The sequence below is a fragment of the Canis aureus genome, chromosome 24 (assembly GCF_053574225.1).
Source record: "Canis aureus isolate CA01 chromosome 24, VMU_Caureus_v.1.0, whole genome shotgun sequence".
Classification (NCBI taxonomy): domain Eukaryota; kingdom Metazoa; phylum Chordata; class Mammalia; order Carnivora; family Canidae; genus Canis; species Canis aureus.
Window position 1 is genome coordinate 40,834,760 of NC_135634.1, and position 20,860 is coordinate 40,855,619.

The 20,860-nt window shown below is 39.5% G+C and overlaps 1 protein-coding gene across 19 annotated transcripts in view; it reads left to right on the forward strand.

Moving 5' to 3' along the window:
* The window catches only part of RHBDD1 (rhomboid domain containing 1), a 124,975-nt gene that overhangs the window by 29,713 nt on the left and 74,402 nt on the right, over window positions 1-20,860 (forward strand). The gene's annotated exons all lie outside the window — the stretch shown is intronic.

A 20,860-nucleotide genomic window follows, 5' to 3' on the forward strand; every position in this document is an offset into this window, starting at 1 on the left:
ACAGGAGGATGAATTGTGTTATTCTCCTACCTCTCCTGCCAGTTTTACTTCTCCTAGTCTGTATATACTACTGGAAACACATGTTTTTTTATTTTTACTCTAGGGATCTAGATACTCTTTGGAGAAGGGGGAGATTGAGGAAGATGCAGGAAGAAGTAAGAAGGTGGTTTTTTTTTTTGTTTGTTTTTTCTATTTTGTCTTTTGCTGTTTTTCTTTCCAGACAGCAGTTTTATTTTGCTTTTGGTTCATGTGGCTGTGTTGGGTGCTGTACTTTATTTGAGCATTTCTCTTTGGGCTGTGTGTCAGCCCAGTAACCTCTAGAGAGTCTCTTCTTTAATGCTAATTTCCCATCATAGGCAGCCATTGGCAGCTGGTCTGCAAAAGGCAGTGATGTGACCACTGAACACCACTCATTTGCAACTGTATTGTTATCTTGTGACAGTTCCACGAAGAAAGCCTAACAAAATCTTCAAAGTTTTCTTTGAGAAAGGGTCCAGTAATGTCTGTCCCCTGTCTGAACAGCCCTCTCTATACCTTGTCACTCACAGTTCCCTGACTTGCTTGATGTGACTTGGTTCTCTGTGTAGACGAGAGACTCTTGTGTGTGACTACAACACCCAACATTCATATTGAAATCACTCCCTCTGATACTTGAACTTTTTATTCCATGATGAGTCCACTTGAATAGCTGTGCCTTTAATATTCTCACGCAACCATTTCTGAAGACTCTCAATCATCGTGCACTTTATTTTTTTTAGGGATACCCCCCCCTTTCCACGGAAAAGGCATGGTTGCATTTTTATGTAATATGCTTATTCTGCATGGAGGGACCCAATATCCTGAGCCTGGGAATTAAATGAAATTTTCTATTGTTTGAAGTTTGAAAGAACAAATCTTTTTGATTTTTAAGATTTGACTACTTTGAATGATAAACTTCTGATACCCAAGCATCTGCTTCTGCCTGTGTCTAAATAAAGACCAGGCTAAACACTGGTCCAGGAAACTAAGAAGCGAGGGCTTCTTTGAGATGGATCTTGGAAGAATGGAAGAAACCAGAGCTCTCTTTGCTCGGCATTGTTATTCTCCTGGTGGTTGTCAATTAGAATTTGCACTGGGAAAACAGTGTAAATCTTTAGAACAAAGTCCGCTTTATTGTCAGACTTAATGAGCTGCCCTCTGGGGAGAGAAAAAAAAAAAAAACCTGCCAAGCAAACATTTGGTGGACCTCTGTGTTTTATGAAAGCCACGGAATTAGTAATTTCCCCCAGTTACAGCCTCTTATGGAGGGAAGCCACTCCAAACAGCCAGCCACTAGGCACTGCAAGGGGTTGGACTTGACCAGCAGGGTGAAGTACTCACACTCATCGCTAGTGCTTTTGCTTCCCACAGTATTTGTTTGTACCTTGTTTTAGTGATGGCTGCGCCAGGCATGGTCTTTTCATTCCCTTGCAAATCCTGGGCCCCTGCTTGGTGGGTAACTGTGTTTGAAGAAGCTTCGTCCCTGCCTCTAAGGTGGCACAGCAGGGAAGTATGTAGCCTCCTTGTAGTCTGGGCTCTTGCTCCTTACCCCCGTTGATGGAAGAAAGGGGGTCTGATGCCAAGGATTACCTCTGACCTCTGCAGTTTCTCATATGAGCCGAAGGCTATTTAGTTCAAAAGTGAAGCTCAGAGAAATGAATGTGACCCTCTGTGAGACAGCCACTCAGTGACCATGCTAGAGGACAGTGGTCCTGTGTGAAAGATCTGGGCTAGCTGTGGGAACTCAGGGGAATCCTGCAGCCTCTCTCAGTGAGCCTCATTTTCCTCCTCTGTCCATTGGGAATATGACTTGCTTTCTCTGTTTCCTAAGCCAGTTTTAAGGAGTCAAAGAGGTAGTCTATCTGAGGGTGTTTTTATAAAGTCCTTAACTAAGCATTTTTATTATGAGATCAATCACTGGAAGTGTGCAGTGTCCCTGAAATGAATCATACTTCCTTTTCTTCCTAAAATCAATAAAATAAGTCAAACATAATTTTGTTTGCTTCAGTTCTGTCTCTCCCCTGCCCCTTGTTCTTGCGTGACTTTTCCATCCGGTATGGCAGTTAGCAGTCTAAAAATTCCCGTGGGCTACTCACAAACACAAATTGAGCAGGCCACGATGCATTTGGACCCTAGGAGATTCTTTAGTTTAATACAGCAGTTCTGAAAACATTAGCCTCTAGACTTTGGTACTGCTTCACTGCTAATGTTTGATGAGAGTAATTACTTTGACTCTACTAAAAACTTCTTGGTTAGAGTGACCAAATGAGAGAAAAATAGATTTAATATATATTTTTTTACCTATTCCAATTTTTTAATTGTAAAAATTTTCAAAGGTAAAGAGAAGTTTCTGTGCCATTTGAAAGTAAGTTGCACATATCAGGGTAACTTCACCCAACCCCCAAAACTCCTAACGTGTATCTCCTAAAAATATATTGCTTTATATAAATGCATTACTGTTGTCACTTTGAAGAAAGTTAACAATAATTCCCCAGCACTGCCTAGTAATTAGCTTATATTCAAAACTCCCCATTTTTTTCACGTCTTTTGTAACTGTTGTGGGGTTTTTTGGGGGGTAGGGGGTGGAGATGTAAGAGGATTAGGATATGATTAAAGTTCACACATTTGATTATATTTCTTTGTCCCCTTTTACTCCTAAGGCAGTCCTTCTAGCTTTTTATTTTTCTATGACATTGAGAGAGAACTCATGGAAAAATTGCGAAGAGACTAGGTTTTGTAGAATGTTCCAGTTTCTAGATTTCTCTTCTTGTTTACTTGTAGCGTTCCTTAACACCTTCTTCTACCCCCTGCATTTCTGTAGGCTGGAAGGTAGGCACAAAGGTTTAATTACATTCAGAATTAAAACAGGTTGTTGACAAGAGTACGTCGTCATAGTAGTGATGCCATTAGGCTATGCAATACCGACTTGCACCGTTACAGGAGAGACATAATGCCTCATTGTCCCTCTATTAGCAATTCTAAGTTCAGTCAATTAGGATAGTCTTCATTGTATGTAAGGATACATCCATCCCGTTGCATTAGGAAAGTAATCTGTGAGGTGATAACTGGACATCATGCAGATAGCTTGTTAATAACCTTCTACCTTATGGTTCAGTATATGCCAGTGATGACACTTGTCTGATTTGCTTATTTCAGGAGTAGCAGGAAAGAATGGTTTTCTGACACTATCATTCCTCCTTCATTTGTTAGGTGGGGTTCATCCAGGGTTAGAGGTTAAAGTCCCAAAGGCAAGGCACTGAGAAAGACCAATGTTCTGTCAAGGGAAGACTTAGTTTTGTAAACTTGAAGCAATTCAGTTTTGTGAGTTCTTTTTAAGAAACAAAAAATACAAAATTGGAAACAAAAGTAACAATTTTAAATGACAATACAAAGCATGACAAATTTACAGATTTTAAGGAACTAACAAATACTATAAACATTACAAAATCCGTGAAAGTAATGTAATATTCTATTAACTCCCTTTATAATATTTCCCCCCAGGCTTGGCTGAGTGCTTTTGATCTCTTCTTCATCTGACAGTAATTTGGCAATAGCAGTTCTGTAGAGAGAGAAGAGCACAGTGCATCAAAATTAATTTTTTATTGAAAGTTTAGGAGAGCTCTTTTTACAGCTTATGTAAATTTTTAGCATTGCTTTCTGATTTGGAAAAAATCTCCATCAAAATGTTTTTACATACAAGCTGTAGAATTTCAAGGCTTTTTAAGATTACTTATGCAGTGACCAATACCCAGTGTACTTTGATTTGAGTGTTGTCACTGATCTTTAGTGGCTTGGTAGGAGATTCACATTTTCTTCACTGATGCTAATGTTTTGTGCCAAATCAACAAGAAATTTAAATACTAATGCTCTTCATTAATTGGATTACCAGAACTCTAAGAACCTTTTTATTCTTCTGTTTACAGCTTTTGATATGATTTGAAAATATTTTTGAGAGCTGCAAACACAGGAATTCCAATAAAGTTGATTTTGCATGATTCTCAAGAAAGAGATGGAAGATGGGTAGCTCATTTATGATTGCATATGCCGTGTTACCGAGTAGATTCTTGGCAGAAGAGACCTTCTCTTTCATGGCTGTTTTCACTGTGTATTAGTGGGAACTGAATTCCCCCCATTAATAGTTTTGCATGTTTGGCGATTGGGAGAATTTTCCAGACACAGGGCTGTGACAGTAGCATGATGACTATATTACCAGTGCTCGCTGCCCCAGGACACTTGAGAGTGCCATAGGACTTCTGCCTCTCTGCCTCTAGTTACAATTAAGGTTAGAGATGCTGAAAGGGCATTAAGAGGCTTTCCTGAAGCCATTTGTGTACTACGTAACTAGCAGGGACTTAATCTGCACAAAAATGACCACGAACCATGTAAATAAACCCCACTGAATCCAAACTAAATATAGGTTCAACTCAGCTTCCCTTTAGTTGAATCCAAAAACTAACTGTGGCTACACCAGTGCCACCTGACATGGGAGGAAATGTGATAGAGTGGAAGTTAGAGTGCACAGGGATAGCAATTTTAACCAGTGTGGTTAAGATATCCCACTTCACAAATTTTACAGAACCATATGACCCTATGAACACATTGCTGGGATTTCTTTCATGCTCTGAAGGATCCCTGGCAAGTGAGAGGCCTGTTGCTCTGTGAGCTCGTTGGCAGATTCACCTGTGAGTTCTGTTAAAAGGGTTGTTGCAGTGATGCCTGTATGGGAAGGAGAGGGAAGGCCTGAATGTGGTGGGCAAATGGATGGGTTAAGACATAAGAGGTTTTGTCAAGTTTGGAAATGGAGAGAGGTTTGAGACTAGGAATTGATAGAAGACAGGCTGTTGGAGTTTTTATTGGTAAGCATGTCTGTATAGGTGTGAAACTAGAGGAATGGTGGCTCATTATTGTCAAAGAGCTTAAGGGGTAGTAAGGTTAGGGTGTTGCATGGATGATCTACATGGGCAGTGAAATCACCCAGGGTAATTATTAGAGAGGGGGGTAGAGATGAAGAGAGTAAGATTATTCTGGAATCTTCCATGGATGTCAGGAAATGATACCAGAGACAGATAGCCAACATCTGTATTAGCCTTTTATTGCTGCTGTAACAAATTGCCACAAATGTGGTGACTTATAATAATGGAAATTTATGCTTTCATGAGTTCCGAAGGTAAGTGTCCAAAATCAGTAACTCTGGGCAAAATCAAGGCATTGGCAGGGCTCTTCTTTCTCTGGGGGAAATCTGTTATTATCTCTTTCAGCTTCTAGTGGCTTCTAGCATTCCTTGGCTTGTGAGCACATCACCCAAAAGCCACCAAAACCACATGGCCTTTTCCTTTCTACCTGTGTCCAGTTTCCCTCTGCCTCCCTTTTAGAAGGTCCCTGGGACTGCACTTAGGACTCAGTCTGAAAATGCAGCATAATCACTCCATCTCAGAGTCTTTAACTTAGATTGGGACATAGATATATTTCAAGGAGTCATTATTTGACCTACTACACTATCAAAGATGGGTAGAGAAGGTGGTGAAGACTCAAACTCAAAATACCGACCACATGTGTCTTGGCCTCTGGCAGTGCATCTCCTTTCCCTTTCTTTGGCATACCCTTTATTCTTTTCTCCTTGTAAATTCCTGGTTACTTTCAAAATCAAGTCAAATAATAACCTATTCTATGTTGCCTTCCCTGATTCTTCCAGGCAGAATTAATTCTTTATTCTTGTTCCAATAGTATTTGTAGATTTCTCTACCATAAGCACTCTCCCTTATAATTTATCCTTTTCCACCCCTCCTTCTCTAGGCTAGGAGTTTCTTGAGACTAAGAACTTTTTTTGCTCGTCTTTGTATCTTCTTCATTTGCCTGACACATAGTAGACATTGAATAAATATTTATGGTTGAATGAACTTAAGTTCATTGTGGATGGACATCATCCAGTCCTGGAGGAACTGAATAGAACAAAAACGTGGAGGGACAGTGAACCCTTTTCCTTCTGTCTGCCTATTTGGGCTGAGGCTTCAGTCTTTTGCCCTTGGGCTGGGACTTACACCATCGGTATCCCTGGTCCTCAGGCTTTCAGACTCAGTTTAGAATTTATACCACTGGCTTTCCTGCATCTCTAGCCTGCAAATGGCAGATCATAGGACTTCTCAGCTTGCATAATCATGTGAGCCAACTCTTTATAATAAATTTGATATAAATTACATGTAAATATAAACACATAAATCATATATAAAAGAGCTAAGGAAATCATGTATCCATCCATGCTGTTGGAGTCTGTTTTTCTTGAGAACGCTAATACAATCATTGAAGTGACCTGTAGTTTCTGTGGTTGCTTTTGGTCTGATATCTTCTGTTGGATTCCTTTATGATATCTGTCAAGTATTTTAATTTTACTACTTTTTTCAGTTAATAAGATGGGCCAAGATCTCATTGTTTTAGAACTTGATATCTCATTCAACTCTAAGGAGGGAGTAATCTTGAGCAATTTTGGACTAAATATTGAGTAAAGACAGAGTGTTTCTTTTGTGCCTCTGCTGTTGGGGTTCTTGTTAAGTATTGACCTGAATCAATATTCTATCTTTTGCTGCCCCCCTCCCACAACTTCACAATTTAGTGAAAGACACACATACCAACAACTAACTGAGACATCAGAAGGCAGGAATTTTAGGTCATTAAAAGCAGAGGAACAGAAAAGGAGGATAATTAACCCTGATTTGAGAAATTAGGTGGCTTTGCAGAGAGGCAGGTGTATGTGCGTTGAGTGTTGGGAGATAATAGGTAGACCTCTCTTTGCCACGGGAATAGAAAGAACAACACCCAGGACGCATGGCAAATTTAGGAAATAGTAAAGAATCTGCCCACAAACACTGGAAGATAAGGCTAGCAGTGTTCCCTCACATGTGTCCTTTTAAACACTAGGTTTTGAGACATCCCTGTAGCAAGGTTCCTGGTCAGCAGACTGCACACGTGTGTTCTGTGTTCCAGTTTAGTGGCCACAGGACACATGAACACCTGAATGGTTCGAGCAAGTCCTTCAGAAAGAAAAAAATGAGGGTGTAACTATTGAGTTTCCCCAATATATTTAATGATGGCACCCTTTTGTTTAGCACTAGCATGAAGCAGTCTCTCCAGAACAAGGTATGATTTATAAACACCAGGCTCTAGAGTGGGGATGAGGCCACTTCAGAGAGGGTCTTGGTTACTGAATTGGCTGGCAGGTTCAGGAATTCTCACTTTGCCAGGGAGATGGCTTTGGTTTCTAAGGAGGTACAGCCATGAACTGACTTGTGGCTTTGGGGAGAAGACCAAGAATTGTCTTTAGATTTGGTGGGAGGAGTCTAGTAAAATGTTGACCTAGACTAGAGAAGAAACTGAAGATTGTAACCATGGCAGGGGCTGAGAGAAAAGAACAAGAGGGAGCAGATGGAGGAGAGGTTGCTGAGGCCAATTCGATGGTCCATGGGCATAGTAATAGTGACTTTTGTGTGTGTGTGTGTGACTTCCCACCTGCCCACCACCATCATAAGCTTGTATCTGTTATCTACTGTCTTCCTGACACCTACTTTGCAAGGGAGGAGTAATTAATTACTTCTCTCAGGAGGTAAGGAAACTGAGGCATGAACGTTTATAAATACCTTATTAAAGTTAGTCAAATGCCAGCTAATATATGAGATCATTAGTGAAGTTAAGCTTCAGCAATCAAGTCTGTGAATTCTTACCCTAAACCAGTGGTTCTTAAACTTTTTGGTCATTAGACCAACTTAGAGTCTTAAAAATTATTGATGACCCCAAAGGGCTTTGGTTTATGTGGATTATATGTATCAGTCTTGATCACATTGGAAATTAAAACTGAGAATTTTTTTAAAAATCACTGTTCATAATAATTCACTTTAAATCATAACTTCACTTACTAATAACAGTTCATTTAAGATAATAATAGTAAGCCTAACCCAGTATGAGTCCACATTTAATAATATTTTTTTATGGAAAATAAGTATATGTTCTATACCACAAAAGGGGAAATGAATGACAATAAACATTTTTGCAAAACTCACTGATGATGAACTTAATAGGAAAAAAAATCTGACTCCTATGTTTGCTCCCCCAGTTAATCTGTTGAGCTATGTCATTTTGGTGAAAGACAGTTTGGCCTCACACAGATGCCTGCTTGGAAAGGTTAGGAGGGAGCAGTTGAATAGCTTCTTGAGATAACTGTGGACATTCTTCTTTGCACCATACCAAAACTTGGCGAGTAGTACTTTCTTAAAGGTTAAAGATCCACAGAGCACACCTTGAGAACTGCCATTCTTAACTCTCATGCTGCCTGTCTAGCCACTTGAAGGTTTCATAGCTTATATGAAAGGAAAGATGGTGATGTAGAACTTGGACAAGTAGAATCTTTTCCAGGGATGCTTCATGCACTCAGGGATTGGAGAGGGAGGAACATGGTGGGGATGTGTGAAAATAGACGTAACCACCAAAACTGCTATGTAACATCTGTCAATGTGAGCTGTCAGCTCTTTGTCCGAAGAAGAATGGCTACTTGTCTAATTCCAGAGACTGACTATAAAACCTGCCTATGTTCCATATGGACAGAATCCCTTAGACTGCATGGAGCTTCCAAGCTACGTTGAGTTCTCTCCTTCCATCTACATGCAATTTGTGATAAGTCGCTTCAGGCATATTTGTCTAAAATACAACATAGGGATTTTTCTCCCACCAGTTGTACTGAGATAGGGAACACGAAGAAGAGGACAGTGATTAGCTTGGCTACATTATGTTTGAAGTGCTAGTTGACACCATGTGGGTCTACCTAAATAACAGATTATTAGATCACTGCCTCGGAATTAGAGTGAGGAGAGGAATTACTGTTTTGAACATAACTCTTAACACCATCTCCTGACCCATGTTTTTCTAGAATTTGGCCACTCCACCATCAGGAAGTGGGGTCTAGTTCACCTCCCCTTGAATGGGGGAATTTGTGACCCACTGTAATCAGTAGATGGCTGCAGAAGTGCCTCATTACTTCTGAAGTAGCATGTTTCTTGCCTGGTGACCTGAAATACTTGGCCCTGGAATCCACATAAGAAGTCCAGCTCCCCCAATTCCATCATGAGAAAGTGCCATGTGCCATGGGAGTGGATGGCCTGTAGAGACAGCCATGAATCAACTTAGCCTCTATGTTGTAGAGTACACACTGTCCACCCCTCCGTGCTCTTTCTGAATTTCTGAATGTGAGTTAAAGAAAATGTTTGTTTTATGCCACTGCATTTGGGCAGGTCTGCTCTGCAGAAGCTGTCATGACAACAATGAGTTCCATGTAAAGGCAGAAAGTAGAATGAAGAGCAATGAGTACAAAGGACAGTGTTTGAGGAGTGGCAGAGATTGGAGGGGAGCAAAAGAGAGCAAAGGCCAGCAGTGTAGGGCACATCCACACCCAGACACTGTGATTCCCCGAGTCATAGCAGCATCACCCAGCCGTTACAGGGCTTTAAAGAAGTGGTTTTCAACTGTGGGTTCTAATCCTTTAAGAGATCCCCAAATCAATTTAGCTGGTCACAGCTGGTATTCAGAAAGAAAAGAAGGAAGGAGGGGATGTAGAATAGAGCTATTAGTGTTGAATACAGTAAGGATAAGTACTATCTCAAGGAATTTTAGTTTTAGCTGTATGTGAGCTGGGTCAAATCGAAAATGTATTTTTACTATTGGACCCTATACAGGTTTCAAGAGATTCCTGCTATTTTTTTTTAAGATTTTATTTATTTATTCATGAGAGACACAGAGAGAGAGGCAGAGACACAGGCAGAGGGAGAAGCAGGCTCTATGCAGGAAGCCTGACAGGGGACTCGATCCCGGGTCTCCAGGATCACGACCTGGACTGGAGGTGGCACTAAACCGCTCAGCCACCCCTGCTGCCTGAGGTCCTGCTTTAAAGCCAGCTACTAGTTGCTTAAACTAGAGCCAAATGTATATGTTTAGGAACACTGCCATTTATAGTCCTCAGTGGTAAGAAACTGCCAGAACATCAGTGGCAATCAGAAGAACAGGCCATGGTCACAGATTTCTACTAATTTATCCATCTTTTATTAGAACGAGTATTGTTTGTTCACGAGGCTTGGTAAAGGCTGTGCCAGCTCTCAAGATAGCTGTCTGTATATGGAAATATGTGCTAACAAGATGTAGAGTTCACCTAAACCGAATATGCTAATAACAGTTGTTCAGTCATAAACAACATTATTAATAAAATCTTTTGAAAATCGGAAAAGGGGTTATTAAGAGCAAAGCAGAAGATGAGGTATTAGAGTTAACACTTTTTCCCAAATGAAAGCATAGCAATGCTTTCTAAACTGCTTAAATGTGGAAGTATTTCCAACAGCTTAGAAGAAAATAAAACAGAACCCAAATGGCTATAGGGTCAAGATATACATTGGGGGTTTGTATAAACAAGCAAGGGACAAATAAGTAATTCCAGCAATACCCAAATTAATTGTACTGGGGAGAGAAAGCTCCTTCAAAAATGGCCTGATGAATAAGCCCAAGGAAAAACCATGGTCCCTTTAGGGTTGGGGTGGTGTTTAAGCAGCTCACTGAAAGGAGAGAGGGATCCATGTTTTGCAAGGGTGGGTTAAGTTATTTTCAAGAAGTTATGCCAATTTCTTATATCATTTTTGTCTGCAATTGACCTGCATTCAGGATCATTATTTAAAACACGGACTTTTTTAGTAGGTATAATATGATGTTGCCAAGTTGTTTGGTGCGTGTTTGTGTTAACATATGTATATGGATATGTGTGCATATACAAATCTGTTTATTCATTGTCCAGGATGAACATTTCCTGAAGCGTTGATGTTTTCTTTATAACATATACTCACATCTTTTGTTTTTATCTACTGGGGCTGTTGCATTTTTCTAATAAGCTTGGAAGACAAATGTTTATAGCATTGATACTCACCTTCTGTTTTATTTCATGGAAACATGTTTTCACAGCCTATTAAGGAGAGCAGTTTGAATCAACATTCCAGGACTGTCCCGAGCAGATTTTTGCAAAGTAGGGGAAATTTTTCTTCTGCGTTCCTTGGATGTCCATTTATTCACTTACTCCTTCCCCTCTTTACAGGCTCCCATAAAGGAAAGCTATATGAATCATATGAAAGAGTTAGTTAATTTGTCTCCCAGGAGGGCTTATAGTTGAATAGAACTCAAGGTGAGAGCAATACTGAACCAAAGCAACAATTCCCTGGAGTTAGGTTTTATGAGAAGAGAATGAGAAACCTCGAGGCAGAGACCTTTCCCTGCCACTAGAATTGGAACTTCTTGAGGGAAAGGGAGGTATATAAATCATCTCTTCAGCTCTGGAGTCCAAGCCCATGGATGGCGGGGAGATGCAGCCCTGCCCTGGACCAGCTGGACCAAATGAGCTTGGAGCTGCGCAGGAGGCTTTGAGAAAACATAAAAGACCATTTCATCTGACTCCTGAGTTTTCTTTAGGTAATTCTTTCCTAAGAGATTTGTATAAGATTTTTCTTTTAAAAACTGGTTAGATTACATAAACAATGGAACTGGAAAAAAAAAAAGCACAGCAGCTAAGTGGAAGTGTAATCTAATTTCTCAGTTGCTGATCTTCTGATTATCTGCACATTCATTGGAGGAAACATTGACAACATGTAAACGTACGATGAAGAAAACAGATTGCCCATGGTCTGCCATGCGGAGAAAACTTCTGCTATCACCCAGTGCTGCCCTCACACCCAGTTATATTATTTCCCACTTCTTCCTTCAACTTGTAAGCACAGTTTCTCCAAAAACCACAGTCTTAATGGCCGCGTTGGGATTCCTGTTGTGGTTCCTTGAGTTTGGTTTCTCACTCACTAATTTTACACACTGATTTTACCACCTAATCATTCAAATTACAAGTGAGGTTGTCTGTCAACGCACTATTTGCAAGTCTTGGCTCCCAGGCCTGAATACATCCTCAGAGTCGATTCCCAAAAGTAGAATGAATGAGTTCAGGGTTTGAGTTATTTTCATGGCTTTTTGTACATGTTACCAACTGGCTTTCTGTTGAGTTTAGTCTGGTTGGTGGTCCACCCATAGTGTAAAAAAGTGACCACTTCCTAGCCAGCCAGGATGTTCTCTTTAGTTTTTCCTTTTTTTGAAAATTTGATACATAACAAAAATCATTCCATTGCTGTGATCTACAGTTTCTTTATTAGTGAAATAGGACAACTTGTCAGTTCCCTTTCAGTAAGTTGTATTTCATTGTGTGTGATTTGTGTGTGTCCCTTACATATTTTCAAGGAGCTGTGTGATATTAAATACCGTGCAGTTCTTATTAGGTTATATATTAAAAGACCTTAAGTACACAGTATAATCTTTTATTCTATAAATAATGAGAGGCAGTGGGTTTTTCGGTTTAATTATTTAAGATTGTATTTATTTATTTATTTAGAGAGCATGAGTTGGGGAGTTGGGGGGATAGAAGGAGAGAGAGAGAGAGAATATCTCAGGCAGACTCCATGCTGAGCTCAGAGCCTGACTCAGGGCTCTATTGGATGACTTAGAGCATGACCTGGGCTGAAATCAACAGTTGGGCACTTAAACAACTGAGCCATCCAGGCGCCCCCATAGACAGTGTTTATGGGGGAATTTCTTTCTTGTTGATATTAATGGATAAAGATATATTCTAAACCATAGCTAAGAACAGAAAGTGTTTTTTACAACAAAAACATGATGGACTGTTTGGGGAGGAAGATTGAAGACAGTTTCTGTTTACTTACGTATTTTAAATAAAATTTATTTTTTAAAATGTCTTTAGATTTGCAGAATAATTGTGAAGCTCTACAGAAAGTTCCCATATAATACACACCCATTTTCAGCTAATTTTGACATCTTAAAATTAGCATGGTATATTTCTTAAAATTAATGAGCCAGTATTGACACATTATTAACTAAACTCCATACTTTATTCACACTTTCCTGATGTCCTTTTATATTCTAAAATCTCATCTGGGATGCTATATAACATTTAGTCTTCATATCTGCTTAGACACCTGTGTTAGTATGAGCTACCATGACAAAATACCATAGACTGTATGGCTTAAACAATAGAAATTTATATTCTTACAGTTCTAGAGGCTAGACCTCCAAGATCAGGATGCTAGCATGGCCGGTTTCTGGTGCAGAATCCCTTCCTGGCTTGTGGATGGCTACCTTCCTCTGTGCCCTCACATAGTAGAGAGAAAGAGAACAAGAGAGGGATGCAAGCTTATCCCGTGGTGTCTTGTCATCTAAGGGCACTAATGCCAGCATACGGGCCCCACCTGCATGACCTCATCCAAACTACCTCCAAAAGGCCTCATCTCCAAATACTATCTTGTTGAGAGTTAGGGGTTCAGCATATGAATTTGGGTGGGGATAAAATTAAGTCCATAACAGTTCCTCTTGGCTGTGACAGTTTTTTTTTTTTTTAATTTTTAAGGAAAAGCTATAAAATATTATTCTTAAATGTCTGTGTGTTTAAGCATGGACTTCCTTTCATTTGCCCTCATGTGAATCAGAAGCAGCGTTCAGCTAGCCGCAAACATGATTTCTAGGTAAGTTTTAATTTAGGTGTACGAACCCATGTTGTTTTCTGTAATTGGACAGTCCTCCTGTGGTTCCATTTTAAAATGTATACGTCATCACAGAGGGGAGTATGAGAAATTTCCCTCCCAACCAGAGTGCACCAGCATAGAAGATGCCTGCTGTCTGTAAATTAGACCTTGTTTGGGGCCTGCTTTACCCAATTGGCTGGCTCTGAATAACAGAGAAGAGCAGTAGGTAGAAATAAGGAAGCAGCTGGTTTTCCAGGTGAACATAGAGTTGTCTGGAATAAGGCTCACTACCCAGGTTGAAACTAATTGGCCATCATGCTGTGACGTAATTGTGGGTGTGCGGATTGTGGCACCTACCTAATCTGTGCTTAACTAACCAGGCTTGTTAATGATTAATTCTGGTGACTTGGTGACAGGTGCAAGACATGGGTTCATTGTACTGGATGTCTCAGGTAATGATGACTGGGGGTTATTTTAAAAGGTATTATTTTTTTAAAATTGAAAAGTTATATATTCTGTGCTTTAAAGGTGATATCAATAGGTGTGTCTTGTAACATGTCTTATCAAAAAAGGGTGTTTTTAATCTCAAAATTACCAAATGTAGCAATTATTTTGACTTGATTTTCTTTTTACTAGTATTTTTTTCATCAAAAAAAAAAAAAAAATAGTGGACTCCATGAAGCACATCTATTTCCCTTTGGAGTATTTAGAATGCACTTTGGCCTGCTTGGAATTTTTTTCAGGAGTTGCTATTGGAGATAAATGTTATACAATTAAATATTCACTCTCAACTAATAAGATGATAAATCACATCTCTGGAGATTTCTAATGTATTTACTGAAATCTTCCCAGTTCTGTATAGGAAGGAATGCTTTTAAATAGAAAGTTCTTTACATTTGCTAATTTCCCCCTTCCTCTTCTGCAGTCTTAAGTGATTTTTAGTTAAAAGTCATGGGAGTTAAATAGGCAAGAGGACTGTTTTCCATTTACATTCAGGTTTGGTTCAAATTATGCAAAATGAAGACAGTCGGAGCTATGAATTGAAATCATTAGTGCATCAATTATTCTGTGATAACCAGCTGAGAACAGGCTGCAGGCTCCTTCCATTTTAAAGTTGGCTTCTCATTAGCTTATGTGAGAGATAAAATAATTTGATTCTAATTTATCTCTCTTTAAATGGACATTGTTCCCCTCTGAATTCAAAAGGAGAGTGTTTTAATTTTGTAGTCATTTATAACACACAGGTCAAATAAACAAGTTTTATTTCTAGCAATATATGTCCCCTCTATTATTTATATCAGCATAGTTCCTTGATTCTAAGACACACTTTTTTTTTTTCCCTACATCTTTTTAGGACCAAGGTAGGCCACAAACATAATAAAGATACCATCAAAAATCAGTAGGGACTCCCATCCAAGTACTAACCAGGCCCGACCCTGCTTAGCTTCCGAGATCAGACGAGATTGGGCGCGTTCAGGGTGGTATGGCCGAAGGACAAACATTATATGTTCTCATTCATTTGGGGAATATAAATAATAGTGAAAGGGAATATAAGGGAAGGGAGAAGAAATGTGTGGGAAATATCAGAAAGGGAGACAGAACGACTGCTAACTCTGGGAAACGAACTAGGGGTGGTAGAAGGGGAGGAGGGCAGGGGGTGGGAGTGAATGGGTGACGGGCACTGGGGGTTATTCTGTATGTTGGTAAATTGAACACCAATAAAAAATAAATTAAAAAAATCAGTAGGGAAAATAGTGTTATTTGGCTAATGGTACTTGAATAATTTTTTAACTACTTGGAAGAGTAAAAGAGTAAAAGTAGTAACTACTTTAAGACAAATTTCTTATAATTATGTTTAGAATTTTTAAAAATATGAAAAAATTGTCTAAGAATATGTGAAGGAAGTTTTTCAGTTCTTGAGTCCAGAGAAAGTTTCTAAGCATAAAAGCAATGAACATAATCTCAAATGAAGGCAAAGCAACAATTTTTTTTTCCAGAACCTAATAGGTTATGTGTCAAAATGAAAATCAAGAAAGGCATAAATTAGGAAAAAGAGGATCATTTTATTGTGATGAAGAATACTGCAGGAAAAATACAGGCAGGGAGATCCCTGGGTGGCTTAGCGGTTTGGCACCTGCCTTCAGCCCAGGGCATGATCCTGGAGTCCCGGGATCGAGTCCCACATCAGCTCCCCACATGGAGCCTGCTTCTTCCTCTGCCTGTGTCTCCCTCTCTCTCTGTGTCTCTTATGAATAAATAAATGAAATCTTAAAAAAAAAAAGAAAAATACAGGCAAATTAAAAAAGTTCATCAATAGTTGACAGAAGAAAACATCAATCAGTGGCTAATAATTGTATAACATGTACATTGTTAACCAAATAAAAGCAAATTAAAATAATAAGCTATTTTACTTGTTAAATTAGATTTAAAAATTATCACTATTGAGGATTTGGTGAAATGGGAGTATACATAAACTTCCGATGGGTTTGCATATTGGTACAAACTTTCTGAAAGGTAATGTGATGATCTGTATCAAGAGCTGTAAAAAGTTTATACCCTTTAATTCAGTAACTGTCTAGGAACCTGCCCAAGTTATAAATAAGCAGAAATGCAGAAAAAGATCCAACATAAGCGTACTTATTGTCATGAAGTATTGGAAAGTTGGAAACCACTTAAATGCTCAATAGCAAGTGAATAATTTAATAAATCATGCAGTAGATTATTATATAGCCCTTAAAGTGGGATGTTCAGAGGTTGTTTTAATGGAATTAAATTTTGGAAATATTAGAATTCATTTTGAAAATCCTCAAGGTAAGAGTAGAAAGTAGAATGCAGTGTATTATGTATAATATGATTTCAATTTTTTCCCCAAAGAATAGTCACAAAAAGGACCAGAAAAAAGTACATAATAGTATTACTGTTTAACTTAAAGTCATGGAATTGTTTATCATTTTTTCCTTTATCTTCCCCCCCACCCCAGTTCTCTATAGTGAGCATGCATCATTTAAAATAGCAAAAAGGAGTTACTAAAATATAAATATATAGTAGCATATTTTCATGAGTATCTTCAGACTGTCATCGATCTTAACTTGCTTGTCTCCTATAAGTTCCAAGAGGGCAGGAATATCTGTCCCATTCACAGCTTATCCTCAGTGTCTGAGATGGTGCCTCGCACATCATAGTTATTCAGTAAAATGTGTGTTTATAGAATAAAGGCAGAGCGTGGGGCGGCTGGCCCAATGAAAGATAAAGGCAAAGTATAAACAGCTGAGTTAATTGCCCGAAGCCCAGAAGTATAGGGTGGGCAGTAAAGTCAGATCGAAAATCTGAGTACAGAGTTTGTGCACTGTACTCAGGCAAAGTCTAGCATCCAAATGCGAGAAAAGGGAAGACCAGCTGAAAAGGCTGCTCAACACCCAGGTGAGAACAGGGTTGCACCCTGCCTCTTGTCCCCCCAGAGACCGCAGGTGCCTGCATGAGACACGAGTCATCTAGGAGGCTGCTGGGGCGCTTTCAGTCACCTCCAGAAACAGGGAGCTTTTGTAGTACAACTTCTCTGATCACAAAGTAATAATAAAGACTTAAAAAACTGAATATGAGCCAAAGGAGTATTCAACCCCAATAATCCTAATCACTTGGAAATTTAACTCCCTGATTTAAGAGGAATTTTTAAAAAGAACTTGATGAATGAACAGTAGGAACACTCCGAATCAAACCTGGGGGCCATGGCAAACTGTGAAGTGTTTTTTTAAAAATACGGTAAGAAAGTTTACTAAGTAAATAGGGATCCCTGGGTGGCACAGCGGTTTAGCTCCTGCCTTTGGCCCAGGGCGTGATCCTGGAGACCCAGGATCGAATCCCACGTCGGGCTCCCGGTGCATGGAGCCTGCTTCTCCCTCTGCCTATGTCTCTGCCTCTCTCTCTCTATCTCTCTCTCTCTCTCTGTGTGACTATCATAAATAAATAAAAATTTTAAAAAAAGAAAGTTTACTAAGTAAATAACTTAAGCCTTCAATCTCAGAAGCTACAAACAACAAATAAACTGTTAGAAGAAGAAGAAGGTACTGATAAAATGACATTACAAATTACAAATTTGTAATGAGTGAAACAAAATGTAATAAACCAAAAAGGGAAAAAGAATTGATCATTGAGGAGTCTTTCCTTTGAAAGGACAAATCAAGTAGGCAAGCCGGTGGCAGGTGTAACTCAGAGAATTAGAATGACCTGAAACAGCAGATAGGACAAAAGGGAATGGAAGCACAGGCGTGGAGGAAGCTAGCTCCACTTCTGGAAGGATGCATGTTTGAGGGGAAATACCGTTTTTTGGTTTAAGAGATTACCAGGTTTCCGTGTGTGTGTGTGTGTGTGTGTGTGTGTTCGTGACCGTTTTGTACCGGCATTATTAAAACCAAATCTCTACGAGAGAACAGGGAGATTTTGTGATCCAAGCAATATTTAATATACAGTTTTGTAAGTCGTTGAGTTTCTCTGATGTATTCTAACTGCTGCGTCACTGTTGCATCCACAGTCATGGAGTTTCTTTGATGAGCTCTTACGTAGAGAACACTCATTTGTAATGTCATTTTATCCAGGACCTCGATCCTGTAAATTCGGAGGGAGGATTTCCCAGCAGAACTGACACTGCAGGTTTTGATGAACCAGTTAATTTTACTTTGAGGGTGGCCTAGGTTCACCGAATGGTGTATACCAAGTGATGTGAACTCTGAACAAAGGGTCACATTTCTCCCCCACCCCCGTTTCTCTCAAGTGATTTTGTGAAGTGTGATACACTGGTGGGTAAAAATATCTGAGGACTTGCTAATGAAAGACAGTGTGTACAGAATCTGCTTTGGTAGCACATATTTTTTATAGATGTTGAAAATGCTGTTGTCAAACAGTATTTTAAAAACTGTCAGGTGTGTGTGTGTTTTTCAAACGAGTTTTAAATAATTCAGTACTTATGCAGGCAGCAGAAAAATGACTTTATAAACTTGCAATTCTCTTTTGTACTGAATGTAGAAGTAAAGTCTATAAATTAAAAATGAACATGATCCGATCCCTCTTTTTTACTAATAACCAATGTATAGCGTTGATGAAATTTGCTGTTACTAGTGTTTTGCGTTTTTCCCTTCCAATTAGAGAATCACCTTAGAGTCATTTTGGCAGAGATACTACATATGTACTTACGGTGAAATAGGTTTCTAGGAGCAAGCCTTGTCTGGTTTATCTAACTCAGTGGTGACTCACGGCAGCCTCCCACCCTCTTCCTCCTTCCTGTGAGCTGCTGAATGAGGAAGGAGGGTAGAATGGACTGGGAGGATGGTTCGCTCAGAAGAGCCCCCTTCCTCAACAGTTCATTGTGTGAAAAAGTAGGGATCATGGACTATTATGAATCTTAGCCACATTTCTCATAGACTCATTACTCAAAACTTATTTTTCTCCTCATCTTCCTGTCTCCAGTTTCTTTTTCTAAGGAGTGACACAGCTAACCTTGTTTACCTGGATGGAATGCGCAGAACTTGCCGACAAAGAATTGTGGCTTTTCTGAAGGCAGAAAAATGCTCTTCTTCGTCCATCATTATGAGTGTTCTTTGGTTTTGTTTTCTTCACTTGGGTATTTTGTACTAATCATAGAGGTATTATTCACATCCAGGAGTTACCAAATCTCTAATCTGAGATTCTCAGAGTTCGGAATAAAATCACTTTTTTTAAAAAATTTTTTTATTTATTTATGATAGTCACAGAGAGAGAGAGAGAGAAAGAGAGAGAGAGAGAGAGAGAGAGGCAGAGACATAGGCAGAGGGAGAAGCAGGCTCCATGCACTGGGAGCCTGACATGGGATTTGATCCTGGGTCTCCAGAATCACACCCTGGGCCAAAGGCAGGCGCCAAACCGCTGCACCACCCAGGGATCCCATAAAATCACTTTCATGGTAAAAAGATTTAAGGTATATTTGCAGGGATTAGGATCCAACTGAGTCATAGCCACAGAGAATGGAGGGTTACAGTAACACGGGAGACACAGGAATGGCAGGAACACCTGTCTTGGAATGTTAAGTTGAAGGTTTTTTCATTGTAGCAGCAATTTTAAAGATTTGATGTAAGAAACAGTAAAAGTTCATTTAAAATTCATAAATTCCACTCTGGTGTCTCTCTGCATACACTGCCTGTGATTGCCATCAGGCATCTTGAGCACGCTGATTATACACTGTTTGACACACATTGTTTGCAGTGTAGTTCAAGTGCTACACAGACTGACTTGTTCCCCGCATTCAGTCTGGAAGAATTCATCAGCGCTGTTGTTCCTAATATGGGTGGAGGTGGACTGCCTAATGAGAGAGGTGTTCTGTGTGCGATCCGTATTGTTGCAAGATCTTCCTCTTAGAGCTTCGTCTTTAATGATGGCTCAAGGTCCCCCACTCAGTCTGGGTTTCATAAATTTTTGCATATTAATGTCAATGGAGTTTTCTTAAGGTGCAGCTCAGGATTGATGGTAAAAAGAAGACTGGATGGGGAATGGCCAGCAAAAGATCTTAGAAAACAGAAAAGGAAATTAAAATCACCTGGTGAAATAGACCTTTCAGTAGATTTGAAGAAGGCACACACTCTTTTGAAGAGGTTCATTGAGGAATGCAAATTAGGAATCAGAGTAGATTATTTTATTTTTTTAAAGAAGTGCTTTGAGGGTCAAAACGTGGCTCATAGTACTGCTAGTCTTGTGTCACATGAACAGTTACATGGTTCCTAGTCATACTTTTGGAGTCTGTTCCCTGTTCTTCATTGCATCCTACTTAAACTTTCTCAGATGTGTGAGTGTCTGGGGCAATGACAGGTAGAAGGTGTATCCATCAGTCTGGGCCTCCTGGGGTTGGACCCATTCTTGAGACTGCCTTTCTGCACACATTTATTGATTTCCACTCCCACTTTCTCCTGGCTCTCAATTTCATAACCTTGGCGCCCTTGGCCAAGGTTTTTTTTTACTTCTCTAAATCTCAGCTCCTCATATATAAAATGGGACCAATAATACATGTCTTATGGGCTTTCTGAGAGAATTAAAAGGATACCATGAGGAAAGCCCGGAAGAGCTACCACCACTTCAGTGCCTCTGAGTTTTCTTCTGTGAGTACAAGAATAACTGAAGCTAGTCAGAGCATGTCAAAGTCTTCCAGAGCTATGGGAGTCCTGCACCTCCCTTGGAAGTATGTGCTAATAGCTTACTCAATAAGGTGTCTGAGTTTTAGGGAGCGCCTTAATAGA